The 27,385-nt window shown below is 41.0% G+C and overlaps 1 pseudogene; it reads left to right on the forward strand.

Annotated features, from left to right (window-relative positions):
- The first annotated feature begins 675 nt into the window (after nt 1-675).
- On the forward strand, nt 676-17,966 carry LOC116419931 (annotated as a pseudogene).
- The last annotated feature ends 9,419 nt before the right edge of the window (nt 17,967-27,385 follow it).

Here is a 27,385-nt window from a genome sequence, read left to right on the forward strand (position 1 = left end):
CATATTTTAAATATACATTTCAAGGTTCTGGATTACAAAAATAATCTATGTTACGAAAACTTATTACATGAAATGAAACTCCAGAAAACTTTAAAATATCTTATGGTCAAAAGGAGATAAATATACGAATTATTCAAGCATCAAAGAAAATAGCTACCTCAATATTGCACCATGTATATATTCTTAAACAACTGATAAACATATTTGGAAACTTTTATAGTACAGACCACCAATGAAAAAATATTATAAACAATTTTACTAATAAAGTTTGAAGAAAACTCCCAATTAAATTGTGGGATAAACAATATAAAACACCCATTTTGTTGCTGTGACTTTTATGTAGTTTTAAAGGTGCACAGACATTGACATTTAAAGGAAATCGGAAGTTCTCTTCCTTAGTATGAAAAATAATGTCATGAGATCAAGAAAGAGGCGAGTAAAACATATTTAGATCCAAAAAGGAGTTGAAGTGAGAGAATTATCAAGCTCTTCTCACAAGGAATAGCGCTCCTAGATTGTTAGAGGGTAGAGGAACTGGCTGTATTTATTGGTTGACTTGTGTAATCCTTGCTCCTAGGGAGCTGAGGCTGGTGAATGCTTGGAGCCCTGAAGTTCTAAGGTGTTACAAAGCTAATGAGCCCCTCAGGTGTCTCCATTAAGTCTGGCATCAATAGGATGAGCCTCCAGAAGTGGGAAACCATCAAGCTGCTTAAGGAGGGCCAACAGGCTCAGGTGAACAGTGAGTGGCTGTTACACTTCCAATATGAATGAGATAGGACAACTCACTGGTATGGAGGAAGGAAGACAGGAAAAGAAAAAAGAAGAAAGGAACTTCAGAGATGATATAGGGTCTTCCTTTTTTTTTTTTTTCACTTACTATTTTGATCAGGACTTATTCTTTATTATAGATGAACACAGGAATTCAAACATCTCCATTTCAGTCAACAGATAGCCAAAGCTGGAGTGATTAAACTCTGACATATCTTTACTTTTTAAAGTTTATTTATTTTAATACACATTGTTTTATGAATTATGTTGAGAGAAAAAAAGAAGAAAGAAAAAAAGGGAGAGACCGAGACAGAAGAAGGAAGGAGCTTTACAGATGATCCAGTCTACTCCTAAAAGAAAGAAAAAAAGAGAGAGACATGGATGGAAGGAAGGAAGGAAAGGAAGGAAGGGAGGGAGGGGCTTCATAGATCTTGTCCAGTCCTCTGATTTTATAGATGAAAAAACTTGAGTTCCACAGATGAAAAAAATGCATGAGGTCCCATGGTGTGTAGTAGAGCTAAAATTGGAATTCTGTTCTGCCTTCTAATCTAGTGTCTTTTTCCAACAATATTCTACCTAGAATTGTGATTCTTCTTTGTTTGTTTTGGGGGGCAATAAGGGGCAAGTGAATTGCCCTTGCCTTCCTCAGCATGGCCCCTGTCCTACTTCTCGGACACCTACTTAGTTTCCTCTTCTATCTCTCCTTTTTTTCCCTTTAGCATTCTAGGAATTATCTGAGATAAGATTTGAACTCATGTCCTCTTGACTGTACTTTGCCACCTCGCTTCCACTTAGAGTAGCCATTCTTAATCTTTTTGTGTTTTATGGACCTTTTGGACAATCTATGGATTCTTTCTCTGAATAATATTTGTAAATATATTAAAAAGAACACATAGGATTACAAAAGAAGTCAATTCCATTGAAAGGCAGTGATCCAATAATTCATTTTGTTTTAAAAATTCACAGACCCAGAGTAAGAACCGCTGGAGAAAAATTAGTGATGAAACATGAGCCTACTTTCAGTGAAGGAATAGAAAAGTTTTTTTTTTTTTAAGTCAAAATTCATAGCAGAATTTCAGTAGAATGTAAGCACATTTAGGGAAGGCCTTTTTTTTTTTTTAACTTTCATTTCATTTTACTTTCAGTTACTTTCATTTTTCATTTCCCAGTGTCTAATAGAGGGCTTTGCACATAGTTGGTGCTTAGTAACTCTTTGTTGAATTGAAGTAAATTAAAGGTAACATATGGTAATTGGAGGTAATTAAAAGTAACATATAACCTGTGAGAACACTTTCATTTCTTTGTTGGGGCCAGTGCTAAATCTGAAGAGATCCAAGGTATGGATGGATCCTTCCTTTCTTCATTTATTCAACTAATATTTATCAAGTACCTACCATGTGCTAACCTACTGTGAGAACTGTAAATAAGTGAGGCATCAGACAAAGCAGAGTTATATCACTACTAGAATCTTAGAGTTTCAGGTCTTGGGAGAAACACTATAAGTCCCTGCAAGAATTCCCTTTTTAAAACTATAAAGTATGCCCAAAGGGCTATAAAATCATGTATATATTCTTTAATCTAACCATACCACTACTAGGCATGAATCCCGAATGAAATTTTTTAAGAAAGAAAAAGGACCCATAGGTCCTACAAAAATATTTTTATCAGCTTGTAAAGGGCAGGAACTTTGGAGAAATATACTTAAAGCTCAGTGTGATTGGTTTAATCCTATAACAAGGTGCGAATTTGTAGAACTATACTAAGTACATGTAAACTAGATCACTCCACTGAGTTTCAAGTATACTCCAAACTTTTGGTTCTCATTTTTGGGGTTCTCACCTCCCTGAGATGTCAGGGAGGGCGTGCCTACCTATTTTCAAAAACAAAAGAAAAGGGGAGATGTAGAGAGCCAGAATTTTGGAGAAGTATACTTGAAACAAGGTGTTAATGCAGTGGAATTGATAAGAAAAAGAGTATCTAGTTTACTTAACCCTAATTGCCTCAGCCAGAAAAATAAAATTTATTTTTATACTAAACCAAAGTGTTTCTCTCTATAGCTTAAATTTACTGATCCTATTGTTTTCTAGGAGAGTACATTAAAAGGCTATGTTTTCCTCTAAATGCTAGTCTTTCCAATAGGTACAGAAGAGCTGCGTTGAAGAATAAGAATGCTAGGCTTGGATTCAGGAATTCCTGAGTTCAAATCCTGTGTTAGATACTTACTTAGCTATATGAACCTAGGGTTTGTCACTTGACCTATTTCAGCCTCAGTTTCTTCATTTGTATAGTGGACATAACAAGAGCAACCATTACTTGAGGTTGTTGTGAGAATCAAATGAGATCATACATGTCTGTAAAGTGCTTCAGAAATCTTATAGGGCTACATAAATTGAGGCTTATAATAATAATAATAATCTCCCTGACATCTCAGGGAGGTGAGAACCCCCAAAATGAGAGCCAAAAGTTTGGAGTATACTTGAAACAAGGTGTCTCATTTTTCCTAACTATAAATAGGGATAATTATACCCTTAGTAACCACCTCAATGCGTCATTATGAAGTCAAATCAGAGAATGCATGAAAAATGCTTTGAGGGAAATTCAGTTCCACATTTAGGAAACACACATACTGCTTGGTGCAGAAGGAGAGAAATGCTTCGATAAGATAGACATTGCATAATCATGTGCAAACTTGGCAGAACTGACAACTTTACCCTATTTTCCGAAATTTATTATAAAAATGAGAGGCAGGGTGACATAAAAGCCGATGAGTTGGCCAGGAAGTCCTGAGTTCAAGTGTTGATCCAGACTTAGGCTGGCTGCATTACTTGATGAGTCAGCTAAGTTTCTAAGATCCAAAGTTTCAGAGAAGTTGCTGAGCTAGATTGATTCCTCAATGAGAACTCCCACACCAAAGAAATCATAATCCCTACTTCTCTTAAAAGACACTCCTTTCAAGGAAAGTCATTTTCGAGTTATTTATAAGTGTCCCTTTTTCAACTTTGTCATTTGATATTTTACTGAACCTTCAATAAAAGGAGAGAGATGGGCCTGAACAACTCAAGCAAATAAAGACAGTGAAGTCATGCATGGAAATCTCTGCATGCATGAAAAAGGCATTTCATAGGTGGCAGATATGGTCACAATGTCACATAACTGATGGAGAGCCATTAGTGACATCAGAAATCCTCTAGTTCAAATTCTTCCTTTTTACCTATTAGGAAACTGAGACTCAGGGATTAAGTAACTTCTTCTAATTTGACAGCTAGGTGATGTAATGGATAAGGCATCATGCTTGGAATCCAAATCCCACCTAAGACATTTTTTAGTTGTGTAAAGCTGGGCAAATCTCTTAGTCTCAGTTTCCTTGTAAGTAAAATGAGGATCATACTAATAGCATCCACTTCCCAGGGGTTTTGTAAGAATCAAATGAGATAATGTTTGTAAAGTGCTTATCACAGTGTCTGGAACATAGTAAATGCTGTATACCTGTTAGCTGTAACTGTTTTCCAAAGTCACAGAGAAAGTTAGGACCAAGTGCTCTAACTTTAGATCCAGTGTTCATTCTACTATTCCACAGGGAGCCCCAAATTCATATTTCCTGGTTTTTGCCCACTTTTACTCTGCCAATAATATTGTTGTCTGTACAGTCATGCCCAACTCTTCATAACTCCATCTGAGGTTTTCTTGAAAAAGATCCTAGAATGGTTTGCCATTTCGTCCTCCAGCTCATTTTATAGATAAGGAACCGAGGAAATCAGGATCCTAAGCTATTTTGTGTCTGAGATTAGATTTGAACTCAGGAAATTAAGTCTTCCTCATTCCAAGTCTACATTATATGCGGTGCACCACCTAGATTTTCCTAATAACAGTATTTGTACCTTGTTAGAGATTCATGTCTGGGACAGGTAGACATGGAGGAAGGGGATAGAGAGAGACACAGATACAGAGAGAGAAAGAGAGAGACAGAAAAAAAGTTCAAGAAAAGCTTCAAGTAAAAGGGCATTTTTGAGCAGAGCTTTGAAGAACTTTAGCGATGATGTACAAGAATAAAAAACAGCACATCGATAGTCCTTTGTTAACTTAGTTAACACACAGTGCTGAAAGAATGATAATTGACTGATAAATGGGGGAAAATGGTTTCCCATCTGAAAAGGATGGTGTTTAAAGGAAAGGTTGTTGATTGATTCGTTGGTTGTTGACACTTCACCTCATATACTCACTCATCCTTCCTCCCTCTCAATTTCTCTCTGAAATTGTTGTTGAAATGTTAAGACAAGTACTAGATAATTACTAGAAATCAAGTCTTCCAATAGAACGAGATTCAAATAAAATTCGCTCCTCAATATTAGTTTTTTTTCCAATGACATGTAAAGATAAATTTCAACATTCATTTTTATAAAATTTTGAGCTACACATTTTTCTCCCTCTCCCCCCTCCCCCAAGATGACAAGCAATCTGATGTAGTTGGCTATCTAGGTCCAGCATTTCTTTTACTAATGTGTTTTTGTTTTGGTTGTTCAGAAGGCTATTTGAGGACTAGACCTGTGAACTCATCAATATAGGGAATTGAGGATGAAGGACTTGTCAGTCAATGCTAGTTGACACCTCCTCAGCTTGGATAGTTAGAGAATGGTCTAGGCTACTAGGAAGTTCAATGATGTACCCTCAGTTAAAAAGATACTAAAGTGAAGGGAGAAGCAAGTAATCAGCCAAAAGTCTTGAATTGATTCATTGGATAAAGACCAATGGATCCTCATTACAAATAACCTTTTTAATCTACTCCTCCCCCCCCACCATCTGCTTCTCTCTAGTTTGTATTTATTTCTGCAAAATGAATCAGAACCTGAGGAAAACGTTCACTTGGCAAAGTACTTGATTGTTGGTCTGAGGTTCTAAGAGGTGAGAACACGGAGCCTGAGGCGGAAAACAGTCTTGGCTTTTGTCCAGAGGGCCCTAATTAGCCAGCCCTCCCACCCATTCCTTTTCGAATCGGGTTATAAAAAGTGTCCCTCCAAGTGGATTAAGCCAGAACAGAAAAAGCTCCCTTGGAGTCGCCTTCCCTTCTTCCCAAGGAACGTTCCTGGGCCTCCGTGGAGATTCGGAAGGCCCCAAAGCGCACCGAGGGCTCCACAGCTCTCAGTGGCCTGAATCGGGCTCACGGCTCCTCTGGTCGGGCTAAGGATTGGAAAGAGAAGGGACCCTGGTGTCCGAGAACGAGAGCGTGAGAGCCCGTGGGCCCCTTCCCTGGGCTGCCGGCCCCCGCTGCCCGCCCGTCCCTTCCCTGCGCCGTCCAGCCCGCGAAGCCCGCTCCCTTCCCAGCGCACATCGGGACCGCTTTAAGCACCGTGGACAGAGATCTCGCCGCCCGCAGGTAAGCTTGGGCTGCACGGCCTGGGCCGGATTTGGCGCCCTCCTTCCGCTGACCCCGGCCAGCCTCGGCCATACCTGCTGGCCTTTGGCAGCAGAAAGGAAAGGAGCGATTGCTACGGGAGACCTGGGGGTGTAGGACAAAGCTTTTCTTTCTTTAACAGTCATCCCAAAGTTTCTTCTTTTTTTCTTCTCTATTAAGCTCTATCTCTTGGAAAGATCCTGCAGGCCGAGGAGGTAGGAGGTATCCTTCTCGCATTTCTGGGGAGCACAAAGGAAGGTTTAAAAAATTTGAGCCCAGTCGTTTTCTGTCATATCTGACCCTTCTTTCACCCCATTTGTGGGTTTTGTAGAACAATACTGCAGGGTGGGGTATTTCCCTTTCCAGCTCAATTTACCAATGAAGAAACTGAGGCAAACAGGATTAAGTGACTTGCCCAGGGTCACAAAGCTAGTGTCTGAGCTACATTAGAATTCAGGAAGTTGGCTTTCTAACTCCAGGCCTAGCATTCAATCCACTGTGTCACCTGCCTATTTTTAATCACTAGATTTCTTTTTTCTTTTTCTTTCTTTCTTTTCTTTTCTTTTCTTTTTCCCCTGAGGCAATTGGGGTTTTCACTAATCAGTTTTCACTACTTAGGTTTCACTAATGAGTAAATTTCAGCTTTGATTCTTAGATTATGAGATTAAAGAAGTACAGGTTATTAGACACCCAAATAATTCTCTCTGCAGTCTATTAGGCAGACTGTGCCCACACCACCGTTCCACAAGGATTTCAAAAGGTTATCCTGAGGAGGGCTCAGAGTGCTTTTGGGGAAGGGATGGATGTCCGCTGGCTCTCACTGGAAGGAGGGTTTTTTTTCCTTAATTGAAGAATGGAAGAATGGCAGCCAGGAGGCTCAGTGGATAGAGCACCAGCCCTGAAATCAAGATCACCTGTGTTCAAATCTGACCTCTGACACTTAATACTTCCTATCTGTGTGACCCCAGGCTTAGTCCCAATTGCCTCTGTGGGAAAAAAAATGGAGAGTCATAGAGCTGTCACTTTTCAGTAGCTATGGGGGTAATGATGGGGGCCAGGAGTCAGGCTTGTGGGGAGGCAGATTTTGTAGGGCAATATGCACATGGGAAGGGTTGATCCCCCTTGGATGTCTAAGGTTACAGAAGCTCCAGGCTTCTGGAGGTGAGGGCAGCAGGCTAATTTATGCCAACAGAGAAAGTAATCCAAAATTTTAAGGCAGTGTTGATGGTAAGGATGACCAGAGGGAGCAGAAGTTAGGAGTAGGAATGGGCTTGGCCCTGGAGGCAGAAGATCTGCTATTTAGCATCTGCTAGACATTGGGACTCCTCCTTGAGCAGCCTCAGTTCCCTCTTCTGTCAAATGATACTTGAATGAAACACCTACAATTTAGAGATTAATGAGGAAGGGTAGAGAAATCCAGGAGTGAAATGACTAAGACCAGGATTAGTGATTTATTATGAAGTTGGGGCCAGAGAGAAAGAATGAATCGGGGGAGAAGGGATATGATTTAATAACAAGCCAGATGTGTGGATGAAAATAAAAGTTCGAAATTTACAAAATGGCCCCATGAGTTCACCCTTTGTTTGTTTGTTTTTAATGAGTTCTAGAACTTATAGTTTTGTTTTGTTGGTGCTATTGTTGTGTGACTAATTGTCCCGCGTTCCATGATGATGTAAAATCTAGTTGATGCATTTTTTTTTTTTGGAATTTCATTAATTCAGACCATGGCAACTCCACCTCTATCTCAGTTGGAAAACTCCCCCTCTGCTCCTAAGAAGAGCACTGAAGATTCACTATATCTGGAAAAGATACAGGAAGATAGAGGAAGCCCCAGCAGTAAGTACTGTTCTCTCATGACATTGCCATCTTCCACTCCTCCCCTGGGGAAATGAATCTTATTCCTGATGGTTTTTTACTTTCTTTGGCAGATAATGTCCATTCTCCTATAAGTAAGAAAGAACGTCTGTCATCTTATTGTGAAATTACATTGATGGAATGGCCAGAGCCTGCAGACCCAGTGACAGAAGAGCCAGTGGTGGAGGAAGAGCTGCAGAATGTTCCCGACTTTAGGGACTCGGGGATCAAGTGGTCAGGTAACGCCAGCTCCCCTTTTCTTGTTATTCAGTTCTCTCTGGAGTTTTCCCCTCAGAAAGACTAGAATGCTTTGCCATTTTCTTCTGTAGTGACCCTGTTTATAGATAAGGAAATGAGGTAAGGAAGAATTGACTTGCCCAGGGTCATACAACTAGTAAGCCTCTGAAATCCGATTTGAACTCAGGAAGATGAGGCAGGTATTGTTGGGCTATAGAGAAGAGCTGGGGCAGGACTAACAGCAGCTAAGGGCTGAACCTCCCAGGGCTGGCTAGCGTCATTGGGAACATTTGGGGGCCAAAAGCTTCCTTACAAAAGCAAAATCCCAGCCTGCCTTCTCCTGGTAAGAGAGATGGGACACGCTTCCAGAAAATGCCAGATCCTCTGTGTGTGTGTGTGCACCTGCACAAGAGCAAGCTAGACATACATGCATATAATAACTAAAGCAATATTTGTCTAGCCCTTAGCACAGGGGCTGGCACATAGAAGATGTTTAATAAAGACTTATTCACTTGCTCTTTGTTTTTGCAGAGAGAGACACCACAGGGAAAATCATTGCTGTCTTCAGAGGATTCGGAAAAGGGATCCTCCTCCTGGGATTTCTCTACTTCTTTGTATGTTCCTTGGATGTTCTCGGCAGCGCTTTCCAGCTGGTTGGAGGTATGAGAAGCAATATCAGAACGGATCAAAAGTTTCTGGATGGGTTTTGTGGCTTTCGAGTTGATTTTGGTTCAGCATATAGCCAACCAACTGGCCAACTCAACCCAAGTAATCTCCCCTTTCTTAAACTATTCCTAGCCAAGATGTCTTATCTTTTCATCCATTCCAGAGACATGCATGCTCTTCCATTCTTTCTCCCCTTCTCTCTTCCCTATTTTCACTCTAGTCTTTGGAAGAAAGACACTTTAAGGATTACGGATCAAAAAATTTATCTGATGATACATAAGAACCTTGGGTCATCAGATTAAAGTTTTGTGTTGAGGGAGACCCTCTGTATCCCTCTGTTGATGTCTGAAACTTTGGTTTCAGAGACTAGCATCTGTATTAGATGCATATGTGGATGTTAGATGTTGTGTTGGCAACATAAGTGGTTTCACGTGGGTAAAGGGCGAATCAAATTTGCACCAGGAAAACAAAGAGAAAAAAGGAGGCCATTTTTGTCCAAATTGGCCTGCCTTGGACCTTCCTTATCCTACTCTTCCCTATATTCTCTTCACAGATTCTTGCCATTCAATCTAAAAGCAAAAGGTGCTTGTTTGAATGAAAAAACCCTGGTGTGTGTGTGTGTGTGTGTGTGTGTGTGTGTGTGTGTAAGTGTGTAATCTTCAACTTGGCTTAGTATGTTCTCTAAATTGTTGACATTAATGGGTCGATGTGCAATTTGTGTTTTTTTTTTCAATCCAACCATCTAAACAATTGACTTTGTTCTCTATTCCATGGGTAGGCAGTATTACTTCTATGTTCTGGGGTGGGAAGGGGAGCATATAAGGGAAATGCAAGACCCATTTCTAATCTCAGGAAATTTACTGGGAGGTAATAACATTCCCACCCCCCCCAAAGGACTTCAGATCTTTTAATGCATATGGTTTAAATAAGCCATATCGGGAAGGGGAATAAGCATTTATAGATCATTTATGGGTCAAGAAAATTCAGCCCTCACTGCCCTCTACCACATTGCCTTCTTTAGCAGCCAATGACTGTTCTTGACTCCTCCTTCCCACACAGCGGCCTCTACCTTTGGTGTGTTGCCCAGCAGTCCCACAATGACCATTTATAATTTTAAATTTTCCATTATCTTTGCAGGAAAAATGGCTGGGAAGATTTTCCATGATGGTTCAGTGTTGAACAACCCTGTGGCTGGCTTGATGATTGGCGTGCTGGTGACAGTCCTGGTGCAGAGTTCCAGCACATCTACGTCCATCGTTGTCAGCCTGGTATCCTCTTCATGTGAGTCAGCAGGTTTCCCTCTCCCCAATGCCCCAGTGCCTGTGCCAACCTGGATCTTTTGAAAGAACTTCATTCCAAATTTTAGAATCGTGAAATTGTTCCCTATGTGCCCTGGAGTTATCATCTCCCTGATTTTCCATCCTTCCAAACTTGATATGGAGCTGTTGCTACAGCTACCAGCAGAGCAATGCCCACATATCCAAACATTGCTGCCAGTGGTCTAGCTTTCTTGCTATGGGGAAAGCTCCAGTTGCCCTGCCCCACTTAGAGTTGTGCACACTTGGTTGCAGCTGTAGTGACTTGATTCTTCACCACACAGATCTTCTGGCAAAGGTTGGATGACTGACTGGAAACCTTGTAGAAAGAATTCCTCTTCTTGGTCATGGCTGGACTTCATAGTTTCCTTACTTATTAGTAAGCTGATTCCTTAGCTTGTTGAAGCTTTTTTCCTGTGAATTTCCCTAACTTTTTCATTTCCCTTTTTCCTTTGACAGTGTTGACAGTAAAGGCAGCCATTCCCATTATCATGGGAGCCAATATTGGGACATCAGTGACCAATACTATCGTGGCCCTCATGCAGGCCGGAGACAGAAATGAGTTCCGAAGGTAGGAGCTTTCTTACTTGTTTGCTAGTCATATTTTTTTCCATCACTACAGTAACTATATTTAATGAAGTTGAGGATCTTTGTTCTGCTCTAGATACTGATTTAGCTCTTCCAATGGTTCTTTTAGAGGGTAGATTAACTACGTACTCAGAGCAGTTCAAATAACTCAGCAGAGTTTTAAATAATCTTAAACTGATAATGATTTCATGTTGCTGCAATACTACAATGCTAGGATTAGGAAGAATAGTTAAAATCTGGCCTCAGACACTGTTTGATGGAATACTATTATGCTATAAGAAAGGACGGGGGGTAGTTTCAGTGTGAAAAAACTTATGGCAAGGCCTTCATGAATTCATCCAAAGTGAACTAAGAACTGGGAGATCATTGTGTACAGTAACAGCAATGCCATAAGGATAATTAACCGTGAAAGACTTTCCTAGTGTGATCAGTACAATGATTTAAGGCAATGTCCCCTTTGGACAGTTCCAGAGGACTCGTGATGAAAAAATGCTGTCCATGGCCAGACAATGAAGTGGTGAATCTCTGAGTACAGACCAAAGTCTATTTTTTCCACTCCTCCTCCCCCATATGGTGGGGAAATTACCACTGTGGGAATCTGCCAGAGTTGAAGCTGTTTGGGCAACTCTACAAGTGGGATGGGAAAGTATTAAGTGACTTGCTCATGGACCTATCACTAGGAGACCTGAAACAGCTCTTCCCAACTTTCAAGCATGTCTTTCTCATTATGTTCACACCATGCTTTCTCATTGTGCACATAGTAGGCTCTTAATGAGAGTGAGAAGACAATATCATCAAATTGTTTTTGGTTTTCTTCCTGCTTTAGAGCTTTTGCTGGAGCGACTGTCCATGACTTCTTTAACTGGTTGTCAGTGCTGGTGTTGCTGCCCATGGAGGTGATCACAGGCTACCTCTACCATCTCACCGATGCCATCGTGAAAACCTTTAATATCAAGAGTGGGGAAAATGCCCCTGATCTCCTGAAAGTCATCACCAATCCCTTCACGAAACTTATTGTCCAGGTGGGCATCAAGACTCCCTCTGATTTTAAATTGAGGCTGAAATGGTACCAGTGGTGGACTGGATTCTCTTGGAAGCAGAGCTCTAAGGTTCTTCCCCCAATCTGAAGTGCTAGTCAGACATTCCTTTCCTTGCTGCGACTCCCCCATTTTATTTGAGGGAGTGTAAGGAGCTAAGGAGCTTGCTTGGCCCTCCAAGTTGGTAGTTGTGTTCTTCAGCACCCAATTCTGCCATTTGGGGCCCGATGACTGTTATGTTGGACAATGTGTTATCTTTACCCTTTCGATCAGTGTGATATGCCTGTCTCTCGCGGAATCATTTTGATTCTTTGTATGTTTTGCTGTTCTTCTAACCAAAGTGGATTTCCCAAGGGATACCTCCTGACCAAAAAGCATTTATTAATCCGCTACCAGGGACCAAGCACTGGGGGATATGATGACCAAATGGGAGCGCCTTCAAGGCTTCAAGGAGCTGGTGGTACTGGGTCCCCTAGAATAGGGCAAAAGGGTCTATCTGGTCTGATGCTGGTCAAGCTGAGATGTACAAGTGGAAGTGAGTTCCTCGCGGAAATGGGACCAATCTGTGTCTCCCTTTTACACATATCCTGTTTTTCTCTTCTGTACACTGGAGCCCCTAGGAGGATAATTAACTTTTCCATCACAAATCATAGCTGAGGAACAGGCTAACTCTTTTCCTCATGTCTGTTGCTTTTCCAGCTGGATAAAAAAGTCATAAATGAAATTGCTACAGGAAATGAGGCAGCCCAAAACAAGAGCTTGATAAAGACTTGGTGTAAAACATTAAAATATGTGGTAAGTATCAGAAAATTATTCAAAGGAAATAGGTGGAGGAGTGCGAATCCTTGATTTCCCCTATGATATTGAGGGAGTACAAGTGCTATTGGTTTTGTATAAATTTAGTGCCCTTTAGCAAAGCTCTAGTCACTCTGCCTTAGCTCTACCTCAGACTTTATGGGGCAGAATGCTACTCTAAGACAGAGCTAAAGCAATTGATGCTCAGGTCCCCATCCCAGGGTAACAGTGCTCAGTCTGAGGGCAGCTCAGCTGGTCTCCAGAAGTAACTCAGGTTTTGAAGGTTTAGTACATGGTCCATGGACCAAACACAAAGGCTGTAGGTCTTTTCTAAGGAATATGGGGAAAGTGGGGGAGACAAGAGGGGGAAAGTGGTGATTCATTGGCCATTGGGGGATGTCTTCAGTGCAATAAAATCAAATTTTTCAAGATGCCATTTTCAGTAACAAGCTTTTTTTTTCTTTTTGTCATCTAGACTTTAAGCAACGTTACCATGCCCTCACCAGAAAATTGTACCTCTTCCAGCTTCTGCTGGACCAATGGGAACACGACCTGGACCCTCATAAACACAACATATAAACAGAACATTGCAAAATGTGAGTAGAAAATCCTCTGGCAGTTAGCCCTCATACCCTCACATTTTAAGCCTTTTTAGGAATCAAAAATGGCTTTTTATAAAATCTGTTTGAGGCCCTTGCTCTAAAGCAAGGTCCCAGGGCTCAATATTTGTATTCCAATTTAAATATCTCCTGAGATCTTTTTGGGGGGACTGTATAAACCTCTGGATTACAACCACTTTCTGTAAGATCTGTATAAAATGCTCTGTATCTGGGTTGAGTGATGAAGAGGAAGAGAAAGAAGATGACAGGTGACTGCTCTTGTTCCCACAGGCAAACATGTATTTGTGGATGTCAATCTCTCTGATCTGAGCATTGGGCTCATTCTTCTGGCCCTGTCCTTGCTGGTCCTGTGCACCTGTTTGATCCTGATTGTCAAGGTCCTGAACTCTATGCTCAAGGGACAAATTGCTGCAGTGATTAAGAAGACCCTCAATACAGGTAGAACTCCCCCTCCCCCCCTCTGCTCCTGGGGCCTTTCGCTGATCCTCCACTTTTCTGTGTTTAAGTTTGGAGATTCCATGATCTGATAAAACAGATTTCTAAATTAAAAAAAAAAATCATCCATAAGGTCATTGTAAATACTATTGGGCTCTTGTCAAATCTGTGGCCTTATAATACCTGGTCCACAGTAGAAGCTCTGGCAAATGTGGAGATCCTTCCTTTTTCTCTCTTAACCCCCCCCCCAAAAAAAATTAACAACTACTAGCTGCAGAAAACAATTAGTCCTGATTGAACCCCTTCCCGAGCTAGGTTGTCACAAATTAAGACACTGATGAAGGCTGAAGACTTCTTCCAATCTCCCTTCCACTCCCCTCATTAAGAAACACAATTGAGGCACAGACCTGTGCTTTTTGGATGGATCTGGAAACCAGCTGTGGGGACTATGGAGGAAAGAGAAGCATTTTTCTAGCGTGCTAGGCACTGAGCTCAGCACTTTTTACGAACATGCGATTTCTTCAAGAAGAGCATGAAAATAGTTCTTCGGATGCTGGCTGGGAACTCCCAAGGCATCCTCCTCTTCCCCAGGGACCCCCTGCTGATGGCGTTTTAGTTACCCTTTGAACTGGGTCTGCTAGAAGATTTAGAAGTTTTTAGCAAAAGGAAATAAATGAAAATGCAAATCTTCAGGCAACTGTTTCAGGACTGCCTTTAAGAAGGATCAGTTGCATCAGATATGAAATGCTGGCCAGGACAAGTGGACTAATGGGGCCTTTTCTTCTCCTTTTCCCCAGATTTTCCTTTTCCTTTTGCCTGGCTGACGGGCTACCTCGCCATTCTTGTTGGAGCTGGGATTACGTTTCTCGTGCAGAGCAGCTCCGTGTTCACGTCTGCCATCACTCCTCTGGTTGGTGAGTCCTCCCTTCCTCCCCCATTTCCCCTTTCACATGTCCCATGTCTCCATTTGTACAGTTGGTGTTGCTATGCCGAGTCATTCCCAACTAGGACTGAACCTGTGTCTTTTACCCCCCTCTTAGGCATCGGAGTGATCAGCCTGGAGAGAGCATACCCCCTGACCCTGGGCTCCAACATCGGCACCACCACCACAGCCATCCTGGCTGCGCTGGCCAGCCCTGGAAGCACTTTGGAAGATTCCCTCCAGGTCAGTATGTCCAGTTGGGACCTTCTGCTCTTTCCTCACCTTACTACTCCAGCCTTCTAATCAGCACCCCGGTGTCTTTCTTGAAAGATGCTCTGTATCCCAAAGGGACGCTGGTTACTGCTGAGGTCTCAGCTGCCTCCGAACAGTGACCTGGGGTCTACAGAACCACCCCTAGCTCTCAGAAGCTGAATTTCCTAAGTGATGACCAGAGATCTTCAGCTTGTATCTTAATAAACAAATGAGGATGGTGAAGTTTCATTGCCCATCTCCTATTCGTCCCCTGTCCCCCACATAGAATGGTATGGATAGCTTCCCCTCTTTGCCCACCTATGAGTCCGAAAAGGTGGAAATAACGTCTGACTTTGTTTTGAAGATGTGGGTTTCAATCTCAGCTCTGTTACTTGCTTGGTGACTGGGATAGATCCAAGCTTTGTGTGCAGGGGAGGGAGAGGTGACCTTTGATTTCATGGGGACAGAGAAGCTTTGAGGGTTTCTGAGGATCCATTTGGGCAGAAAGCTGGAGGGAAAGCATTCTGAGAGGAGGAAGTTGGGGAACAAGGTCCCAGGAATATGGCAAGTGAACGAGCATCTTTGGAGATTCCAGTGAACCTGGAGTTGTGATGATGGGAGGGATGTGATAATATGAATGATGAGGATGTTAGATGCTTGATGGTTAGAAGCAGCTGGAGGTGATGCTTAAAAGGCAGGTGAGGATCAGGTTCTAGAGGACCCTAAAAGCTGAACCAAGGATTTTGGTTTTATCCTTCCTACATCAGGAAGGCAACAGGTATCAGATTTAAAGTTAGGACTGCACAGGTTTGATTCAGGAAAAGTGTACGTGGAGGATTCATTTGATGGAGGATGCAGAGATCTGGAGATGGAAGAGCTTTCAGAAATGATTCTGTCTAAACTCCCCTCATTTTGTAAATAAGAAAATTTGAGATTAAGTGATTTTTTCCACTGTCACCCAAATTGTATTTACCAGAGGAAAGGCAGCATTATTTTGCAGGTCCTGAAAAATGAAAATCTGGTGATGTCATTGGGAATAGATAGGAGAGGATCAACACAAGAGATCCTGCAGAAGGACTCACGGAGTGATGCCATGAAAACCAGTGGGAGAGAGGGGTCAAGGTGGAGCTTTGCAGCCCATACATGGCAGGATGGAGGTGCCCTTAGCATTCTCCAGGGTGAATATTGCCTCACCAAGTAGCTGTCTCCCCTTCTCTCCTGGCAAGGGAGGCTAGCGGTACCTGCTGCTGTGCAGACAGGCCAGGGGATGTCTGGGTAGGAGAAAGGTAACAAAGAAGTGGGGGGAGGGTAGGGGGAAGAGTGGAGTCAAAGCATCGTAAGACTTCGTTTTGTAAAAGAATGAATTCCAAAGCTGATTTTGAAAATAATTAGAATAAAAGTCTCATTGGTTCTAGAATGCAAATTTTTTTTATTAAATTCATTGCTTTTTAACTCAGTGGTAGTTAATTTGATTTAGAGCAATGTGTTAATTATCTGAATTGTTTTTGAAAGCATTCTCTTGGAACTCGGCAAAAGTGGCTTAAATTGTCATCTTGGTTTGATTTGTAAGCTGGGACTCAAGCTCTTCCTTGCATTTTGGTCCCTGCTGCATGGCCCTTTGCAAAAGGCCCATTTTCAGAGGTTTTAAAGGTTGGAAGGATCTTTGAGGTCATCTGGTTCTCCTTTTGTAGATAGCACAAGGGTTTTGCTGAAGGTCAATGTCATGTATGTAGGACTTCCAAGAGTAGAATGTAAGTTGATTTGGGGCAGGACTCTTTTCTTTACAAGGAGTTTTGCATCCAAGAGGCACTTAATCAATGCCTGTTGACTTAGATTGTAGCTAGATCTTCAGACTTGCTCTTTCCACAAGACCACAATAGGACTCTTATCTGTACGATGCATGAAAGGTTCCAAAGCTCTTTACACCACGATCTCATTGGATGTCCAGAGTAACCCAGGGAATGAAGGCTCCATTGCTGGCTTTGAATGAGCAAAGTGAGACTGAAAGGGACTTACACCTCAAGTCTCCTTGGCTTAGGGTTTGATGCTCTCTGGGTCACAGACCCCATAACATGCAGTCATATTCTTGCAAAACTGAATAGACTGGCCCAGCTGACTGCTGCTCTCCCTCCTGGCTCTTAAATGGATGAGCCCACAGTGACAATATTCATGGATGATTTCTGTGGCGCCTCTTTATCTTTCCCATCCCTTCTCCCCACCACCTGCCTCCTGATTTCCCTTCCTTCTCCCCGATTGGCTCCCACTGTGTCTCCATGAGACTACATCGTGTTTACTCCGTTTGATTTCAGATTGCCCTGTGCCATTTCTTCTTCAACTTGTCTGGAGTTCTTTTGTGGTACCCAGTCCCGGTCACGCGCCTGCCGATCCGTTTTGCCAGGGGCCTGGGGAATATCACAGCCACCTACCGTTGGTTCGCCGTCTTCTACCTGATCATCTGCTTTTTCCTAGCCCCAGGGACAGTGCTTGGGCTTTCCCTGGCAGGTTGGACTGTGCTGGTGGGTGTAGGGGGCCCCATCCTATTTCTGTTGCTGGTGATCCTGGTGATTTGTGTCCTCCAAGCCCGCTGCCCTCAAGTTCTCCCTGACACGCTGAAAACCTGGGACTTCTTGCCCTTGTGGATGCGCTCCCTTAAGCCCTGGGATGGGCTGGTGTCCCTCCTGACATGCAGCTGCTGCCGGTCCAGCTGGTCCCAGATGTTCAGCTGCTGCTGCTATTGCATCATCTGCTGCCGGTTATGCTGTAGGCTGACCAGATCCTGCGGGAGACACAGGAAATGTCCAGAAATGAATGAAGATCAGGAAAAGTCAAGTAAAATCCCCCTCCGGGTCCATAAGAGACATGAGGAAACCGTAGTAACAAATAGGGAATTCCAAGCCAGGCATCCAGACACAGGAGGAAAGCTAGGAAGACCAGGAAGGATGGGGGAACCCTTCCATTATTCTGGCAGCTCAGAAATCTTTGCTTTGCCTCTTTATAAGAGGGACCACTCTTTACATTCATTTTACCAAGTACATACCTTTTTTCCCTCTGATTCCCACTCATTCCCTTCCATCTAGTTTAAGCTAACTTAAGAACTTAAGCTTCTCTCCCAAGAATTTCCCATTTCCAAAGAGTATGTAGGAAAGGGGCACCTGGACTGAGGAAGAACAAGCACCCCATTTCTCAAATCCCATGTCAACCTATTTGAGGTCTTACAGTGTCTTATCCTGATCTTCTGCTGTATATAAATCTTCCTAAACAGCCAGTGAATTGTATAGTTTTTTTACTGGATAACCTGTATGATTCTGATTTTGTATTTCTCACCTTTGGAAAGAAATATTTAATTATAAAATATCTTTATCTAAATCTGTAGTCAATATAAGCAAAACCCATCTGTATTATATATTGTAAATTTTTTCATGTTTACAGTAATTTTATTAAAAAATTTTTTTTCAGCAATCACTGCCATCCATTTATTTTTGCTTAGTAGAATATGCCACATGGGAAAAGTGCTTAGCCAACTCCTTTTTTCTTTCTTTCTTTTTTGTTTACATGTATAATACTTCCAAATATAGTTTTATATTTCTAACACTGTACAGGAAAAATCACACAGAGGGAAAAAAACCATGAAAAAAAAGGCAAAGAAACAAACAAAAATGTGAAAATACTGTGGAAAAAATTCAATCCAAATTCAGCGTCCATGGTTGTTTCTCTGGATTGGATGACATTTACTTACTCTGCTTTTTTTTTTTTTTTTTTTAGGTTTCCTTCTTGTAATCGAGCTATTTTGAATAAATAAGTTTTTCTAGAAAAATTTTCAAGATTATGAGAAACACCTATGTTAAAGGATAGAATAAAAATGTGTTCTTTTTTATCATTCATCTTTATTGATAAAATTATATAGTATAGATTCTAAATATACACTTCAAACTTCTGGATTACAAAATGAAAATTTATTACATGAAATGAAACTCCAGAAAACTTTAAAATTATATCTCAAACACAATATATCTGTTTTTTTAAATTTAATAGCCTTTTATTTACAGGATATATGCATGGGTAACTTTACAGCATTAACAATTGCCAAACCTCTTCTTCCAATTTTTCACCTCTTACCCCCCCACCCCCTCCCCTAGATGGCAGGATGACCAGTAGATGTTAAATATATTAAAATATAAATTAGATACACAATAAGTATACATGACCAAAACGTTATTTTGCTGTACAAAAAGAATCAGACTCTGAAATATTGTACAATTAGCTTGTGAAGGAAATCAAAAATGCAGGTGTGCATAAATATAGGGATTGGGAATTCAATGTAATGGTTTTTAGTCATCTCCCAGAGTTCTTTTTCTGGGCATAGCTGGTTCAGTTCATTACGGCTCCATTGGAAATGATTTGGTTGATCTCGTTGCTGAGGATGGCCTGGTCCATCAGAACTGGTCATCATATAGTATTGTTGTTGAAGTATATAATGATCTCCTGGTCCTGCTCATTTCACTCAGCATCAGTTCGTGTAAGTCTCTCCAGGCCTTTCTGAAATCATCCTGTTGGTCATTTCTTACAGAACAGTAATATTCCATAATATTCATATACCACAATTTATTCAGCCATTCTCCAACTGATGGACATCCATTCAGTTTCCAGTTTCTAGCCACTACAAAAAGGGCTGCCACAAACATTCGTGCACATACAGGTCCCTTTCCCTTCTTTATAATCTCTTTGGGATATAATCCCAGTAGTAACACTGCTGGATCAAAGGGTATGCACAGTTTGATAACTTTTTGAGCATAGTTCCAAACTACTCTCCAAAATGGTTGGATTCGTTCACAACTCCACCAACAATGCATCAATGTCCCAGTTTTCCCGCATCCCCTCCAACAATCATCATTATTTTTTCCTGTCATCTTAGCCAATCTGACAGGTGTGTAGTGGTATCTTAGAGTTGTCTTAATTTGCATTTCTCTGATTAATAATGACTTGGAGCATCTTTTCATATGACTAGAAATAGTTTCAATTTCTTCATCTGAGAATTGTCTGTTCATATCCTTTGACCATTTTTCAATTGGAGAATGGCTTGATTTTTTATAAATTAGAGTTAATTCTCTATATATTTTGGAAATGAGGCCTTCATCAGAACCTTTGACTGTAAAAATATTTTCCCAGTTTATTGCTTCCCTTCTAATCTTGTCTGCATTAGTTTTGTTTGTACAAAAACTTTTCAGTTTGGTATAATCGAAATTTTCTATTTTGTGATCAGTAATGATCTCTAGTTCTGCTTTGGTCATAAAGACCTTCCCCTTCCACAGGTCTGAGAGGTAAACTATCCTGAAACACAATATATTTGATGATCAAGAGGAGATAAATTAAATCACAACTTTATATATAAAAATATTCAAGCATTTAAAAAATAGCTGCCTCAATATTGAACCATGTATATATTCTTAAACAATTGATAAAGATATATGGAACTTTTTATAGGACACACCACCAATGAAAAAGTATTATAAATAAGTTTACTAATAAAGTTTGAAGAAAAGTACCAATCAAGGAATGAAGCTTGTGAATTATTGTAGAAAGGTATTAACCCTAATCCCAAAACAGAAACAAAGTCAAAGTTTGTTGGATAACCATTTACAATGAGTTTTTGCTTTGTGTGTATGTGTGACAGAGAACCTATGTGCAAGAAGAAAAATAGTGGTAGAAGATCTAATATCTTGCTTCAAAATAAAATAGATGCTACTTTACTTCTTCATATGATTGGCTTATTGTGACTAGTAATAATTACAAGATTCATGAATTATTTACTATTTGATGCTTTTTTTCCCTGAGGCAATTGGGGTTAAGTGACTTGCCCAAGATCATATAGCTAAGAAGTGTTAAGTATCCGAGAGCAGATTTGAACTCAGGTCTTTCTGACTTCAGGGCTGGGGGTTCTATCCACTATGCCATACAGTTGCCCCTTGATGCTTTTTTTAATATTTACTTTAGACTCTTGTGATGAGGTTATTGAAACACATTTCCTCAAAGTGATATATGCTGTCCTTCTAGATGGGGATTCGTTCGATCATTCATTTAGTCTTTATCATAATTACTGAGCAACTCCTATGTACAAAGATCTCTGCTATGTGTTTTACAGTATATCAAAGGCTCTTACCATTAAAGAACTTACAGTCTAGTGTGAGGTTATAAATATAGTGTAAGAGATCTATAGATACCTGTACAGCTGTTCAGGGAAGTCAAGTACCTCTGCTGTCAGGATACTGAACTCTTTTCAGGTCTGCTTTGGACCTTTGGAGCAGTAGATAGGTATCCCAGTAGCTAGACCTCTGGCCTCAGACACTTAGTAGTTGAGTAGTCATTTGGGCGAATCATTTAACTGTGTTTGTCTCAGTAAAATCTGTGAGATGAGCTGGACCGGGAAATGGAAAGCTACTTCAATATCTTTGCCAAGAAAACCCCAAATGGGCTTGTAAAGAGTTGGATAACTGAATGACAATAAATTCCGTGTTTGGTGTCCATCGGATTCATCCAAATCACCTGTGGCTCCAAGAAACTCCAGCATGCACACTGACCACGCCCCAGTAGACCATTTAAACTAAGTTGAGGGTATCTGAGGGATCACAAGGCTTTTGGTGATGGAGAAGGAGGAGCATCTTTCTGAAGCAGGGAAAGCTTTCCCTCAGTGGAATGAGGGAACAATTTGTTCCAGTGGCCATGAAGATAGCTTGGTTGAACATGGAAGACACTAAGGTCATCCACTTCATCCCAAACCATCTCCAGTCATCTTGACTCTTGTCTTGGATGACACTGGAAGAGAGAATATGGCCAGTGACTTTGCCCAACTCTGTGTCACTTAAATTCAATTTATGCACTCCTCAGAAGACATCCCCCACTCTATTTCCACCATTTTTACTCAGCTAAAAGTCCTGTGGCAATAGACAAGTGATAAAGTATCAGGTGAATACACTGGGCTCTGAAGACACAACCCTAAAGATAAGTGGTCCAGGCCATAGGATCATCTCTTCTCTGAAACATCAGTGGGATTCAGCAGCCCTGTGGGTGTCTGAGCAGTTTTTTAAGAACCAGCTGCACACCTATTGGTGGGAATAAGGGGCTAGAAAATGTGGACAATTGTCTGCTCCACCTAAGCTAACCCTGGTCTGCTTCCTAATGTAAACAGGGACTCTCCACTTTGGTCAAAACACAAAAAAAGCACCATAACCTTTGCCAAGATGCTTCCACTTACTACTATTACATGGAATCTGTTGTCAGTTGTAAGCAACAGAAAACCCAGCAGACTCCCCCCCAAAAATGAACAGTTCTTGCTGCAAGGGAACTCGTCAAATAACCACATCCAAAATGATGGGGAAATTCTGAAACTACTAAGCAAAAAACTGGAACTCCACACCATTTCCTAGACTTCTTTCTGCTCTAAGAAAACAGCAAAAATGGAGCCCAAGTGAAGCTTAGAGAGAGAGATGCCGGATTCTTTCTTTAGTGAGAAGGAAGATGAAATTCAGTTTTATCCTGATATTAATAATCCAAAGCATTTTTATGATTCCTTGAAGGCTATTTAACAAAGACTTATGGTATATTTCAAATGTTTAATGTTGATGGAGTCACTTTAATTAGTGATAAGGATCTGATCCTGGAGAGATGGGCTGAACACTTCTCTAGTGCTCCCAACACACTAGCAAGAGTATACTTCAGGTTGGAATCAATCCATTTCTAGCTAAACTTCCAGCTGAAGAATACCATCATTGTAGCCATTGTGACAGTAAGAGAAATTCCTTGTATCACTCCCTCTGAACTACTTCCCCTAATTGCTCAAGAAGACTGGATTGCAGAGGTTATTTGACTATTTTTTCCCTTAGAGTTTCATGATCAGAAAACCCTGAAGGACTGTAATTTTTGACATAAGTTATTTTAATTTGGCATTTGTGTAGTTTTAAATGTGCACAGAGATTGACATTTAGAGGAAGGAAGGAAGGAAGGAAGGAAGGAAGGAAGGAAGGAAGGAAGGAAGGAAAGAAAGAAAAAAAGAAACTTCAGAGATGATATAATATATTCCTTTATTTTGTTTATTATTTTGAAGAGGACTTAGTCTTTATTATAAATGAACAGGAATGCAACTACCTAATTCAAACATCTCCATTTCAGCTAACAGATAGATAAAGCTGGAGTGATTAAACTCAGACATATCATTACTTTTAAAAGTTTCTTTATTTTAAATACACATTATTTTATGAATTTTGTTGAAAGACAGAAAGAAAAAAGAAAGAAAGGGAGAGACAGAGAGACAGAAGGAAGGAAGGGGCTTTACAGATGATCCAGTCTACTCCTAAAAGAAAGAAAAAAGAAAGAGAGAGAGAGATGGAAGGAAGGAAGGAAGGAAGGAAGGAAGGAAGGAAGGAAGGAAGGAAGGAAGGAAGGAAGAAGGGAGGGAGGGAGGAAGGGAGGAAGGGAGGAAGGGAGGGAGGGGCTTCATAGATCTTGTCCAGTCCTCTGATTTTATAGATGAAGGAACTCAGCATCACAGATGAAAAAACTGCGTGAGGTCCCATGGTATGTAGCAGAGCTAAAATGGAATTCTGTTCTTCTGCCTTCTAGTCTAATGCCTTTGTCCAATAATATTCTACCTAGAATTGTGATTTTTTTTGGTTTGTTTTGGGTATTTTGGGGGCAATAGGGGCTTTGCCCTTGGCTTCCTCAGCATGGTCCCTGTCATACTTCTCAGACACACACTTGGTTTCCTCTTCTGTCTCTCCTTCTCTCCCCCACCCCCCCCACCCCAGCATTTTAGGAATTATCTGAGATAAAATTTGAACTCACGTTCTCTTGATTGCAGGTCTAGTACTCTATAAACTTTGCCATTTTGCTTCCCCCTAGAGCAGCGATTCTTAATCTTTATGTGTTTTATGGACCTTTTTGGCAGTCTATGGATCCTTTCTCAGAATATTATTTGTAATATATAAGATAGAACACATACAATTACAAAAGAAATCAATTACATTGAAATGTGGTGATCCAATAATTTATTTTGTTTTTAAAATTCACAGACCCAGAGTAAGAACCACTGGAGAAAAATCAGTGGCGAAACATGAAACTAGTTTCAGTGAAAGAATAGAAAAGCTTGTTTTTTTTTTTTTTTTTAGTCAAAATTCTTAGCAGAATTTCAATAGAATGTAAGCTCATTGAGGGAAGGCCTTTTTTACTTTCATTTCATTTTACTTTCAGTTACTTTCATTTTTCATTTTACTTTCATTTCCCCAGCGTCTAATGGAGGGCTTTGCATATAGTTGGTGCTTAGTAACTCTTTGTTGAATTGAAATCAATTAAAGGTAACATATAAACCTGTGAGAACACTTTCATTTCTTTGTTGAAGCCGGTGCTAAATCTGAAGAGATCCAAGGTATGAATGGATCCTTTCTTCCTTTATTCATTCAATGAATATTTGTCAAGCACTTACCTTGTGCTAACCTACTGTGAGCCCTGTAAGTAACTGAGTCATCAGACAAAGCAGGTTTACATTACTACTAGAATCACAGAATTTCAGAGCTGGAAGAAAGATTATAAGTCATCTAGTCCCTACAAGAATCCCCTTTTTAAAAATGTGAACTATCCCCAAAGGGCTATAAAATCATGTATATATCCTTTGACCTAACAATACCACTACTAGGTATGAATCCTGGAAGAAATTTTTTAAGAAAGCAAAAGGACCCATAGGTCCTACAAAAATATTTTGAGCAGCTCTTTTCTCAGAGCAAAAAACTCGAAACTGAGGGGATGCCCATCAATTGGGGAATGGTTGAATAAATTGTGATATGTGATTATGATAGAATATTATTGCTCTATGAAAAATGATGAGTGGGATGCTTTCAAAAAACCCTGGAAAGTCCTCCACACACTCAAGCAAAGTGAAATGCACTGAAGTAATAGCAAACTTGTAGGATGATCAGATGTGAATGACTTTGCTATTCCCAGCCATACAAATGATCCACAACTACTCTAAAGGATTTATGTTGAAAACATATATCTGTTCCCAGAAAAAGAACTGATTATGTCTGAATAGCGATTGAAGCATTCTCTCTCTCTCTCTCTCTCTCTCTCTCTCTCTCTCTCTCTCTCTCTCTCTCTCTCTCTTTCCTCTCTCTCTCTCTCTCTCTCTCAAACTTTATTTTTGTTGAGCTTTTTTTTCAAGATGGGGGAGAGATGTATGTTTTTCTTTCACAACATGACTTTTATGGAAATGTTTTGCATAATTTCTTATACTTTCTTAATGGGGGTCAGGGATAAGGATAAAGGAGAGAATCTAGAATTCAAAGTTTTAAAAACAAATGTAAAAATTGTTTTAAATGTAATTGGGGAAAAATAAAAAATATTACATAAATTAATTTTAAAACTATATTAAAAGTGTCTATGACAAAAATAAAATAAAATTAAGAACATCCTTCTTCCTCCAGAAAAGTATCCCTTCTTTAACATCTTTGAAAGTTGCTTTTTGAGCCTTTGATTGAATACTTGTGATAATGGGAAACTCACTATTTTATAAAGCATGCCATTTTATTTGTGTATACCTTTAATTGTTAGAAAATTCATTTTTAAGGGTCAGTTAGGTGGCGGAGTAGATAGAGCATCAGCCCTGAAGTCAGGAGGATCTGAATTCAAATCTGGCCTCAGACACTTAATACTTCCTAGCTGTGTGACTCTGAGCAAGTCAATTAACCCCAATTGTCTCAGCCAGAAAAAGAAAATTCATTTTATTTTGCTACATTTTCCTCTATATTCTAATCTTTCCAATAGATACAACAGCTGGGTGCTAGACTTGAATTCAGGAATTCCTGAGTTCAAATCCTGTCTTAGATACTTACTTAGATATATGACCCTAGGTTGGTCACTTAACCTATTTCAGCCTCAGTTTTTTCATGTGTAAAGTGGACATAATAAGAGCAACTATCACTTGAGATTGTGAGAATCAAATGAGATCCTACATGTCTGTAAAGTGCTTCAGAAACTTGGCTTTTGTCCAGAGGGCCCCAATTAGTCAGCCTTCTCACCCATTCCTTTTCGAATCGGGTTATAAAAAGTGTCCCTCCAAGTGGATTAAGCCAGAACAGAAAAACTCCTTTGGAGTCGCCTTCCCTTCTTCCCAAGGAACGTTCCTGGGCCTCCATGGAGACTCGGGAGGCCCCGAAGGGCACCGAGGTCTCCACAGCTCTCAGTGGCCTGAATCGGGCTCACGGCTCCTCTGGTCGGGCTAAGGATTGGAAAGAGAAGGGACCCTGGTGTCCGAGAACGAGAGCGTGAGAGCCCGTGGGCCCCTTGCCTGGGCTGCCGGCCCCCGCTGCCCGCCCGTCCCTTTTCTGCGCCGTCCAGCCGGGGAAGCCCTCTCCCTTCCCAGCGCACATCGGGACCGCTTTAAGCACCGTGGACAGAGATCCCGCCGCCCGCAGGTAAGCTTGGGCTGGGCCGCTTGGGCTGGGCCGCTTGGGCTGGGCCGCCCGGGCCCCAGCGGGCCGCATTTGGCGCTCTCCTTCCGCTGACCCCGGCCAGCCTCGGCCATACCTGCTGGCCTTTGGCAGCGAGAAAGGAAAGGACCGATTACTACGGGAGACCTGGGAGTGTAGGACAAGGCTTTTCTTTAACAGTCATCCCAAAGTTTTTTTTTTTCTTTATTAAGCTCTATCTCTTGGAAAGATACTGAAGATGGAGGATGTAGGGGGTATCCTCGCATTTCTGGGGAGCACAAAGGAAGGCTTAAAAATTTTAGCCCAGTCGTTTTCTGTCATATCTGACCCTTCTTTCACCCCATTTATGGGTTTTGTGGTAAAAAAAAAAAATACTGCAGGGTGGTGTACTATTTCCCTTTCCAACTCAATTTACCGATGAGGAAACTGAGGCAAACAGAATTAAGTGACTTGCCCAGGGTCACAAAGCTAGTGTCTGAGCTACATTAGAATTCGGGAAGTTGGCTTCCTATCTAGGCCCAGTTTTCAATCAACTGCGTCACCTACTTACCTCCTTTTTTAATCACTAGATTTCAGCTTTTTGTTTTTAGGTCTTGAGATTAAAGAAGTACAGATTAATAGGCATCCATATAATTCTTCTCTCTGCTGCCCATTAAGACAGATGGTGCCCACACTCACAAGGATCTCAAAGGGTTATTCACCAGAAAAGGAGGAGGGCTCAGAGTGCTTGGGGGGAAACTGATGGTTGGCTTCTTGCTCTCCCTGGAAGGAGGGGCTTTTCTGAATTGAAGAATGGAGAGTCATAGAGCTGTCACTTTTCAGTAGCTATGGGGCAGTGATGTGGGCCAGGAGTCAGGCTTGTGGGGAGGCAGTTTTTGTGGGGGAATATGCACATGGGAAGGGTTGATCCCTTTGGATGTCAGAAGGGTGTAGAAGCTCCAAGCTTCAGGAGTGAGGTTAGTAGGGTTAAAAATTGTTTTTATATGTAACAGGGAAAATAAATATTAAATAAAAAATTTAAAATCCACCGACAAA

The sequence above is a fragment of the Sarcophilus harrisii genome, chromosome 6, assembly GCF_902635505.1.
Source record: "Sarcophilus harrisii chromosome 6, mSarHar1.11, whole genome shotgun sequence".
Classification (NCBI taxonomy): Eukaryota; Metazoa; Chordata; class Mammalia; order Dasyuromorphia; family Dasyuridae; genus Sarcophilus; species Sarcophilus harrisii.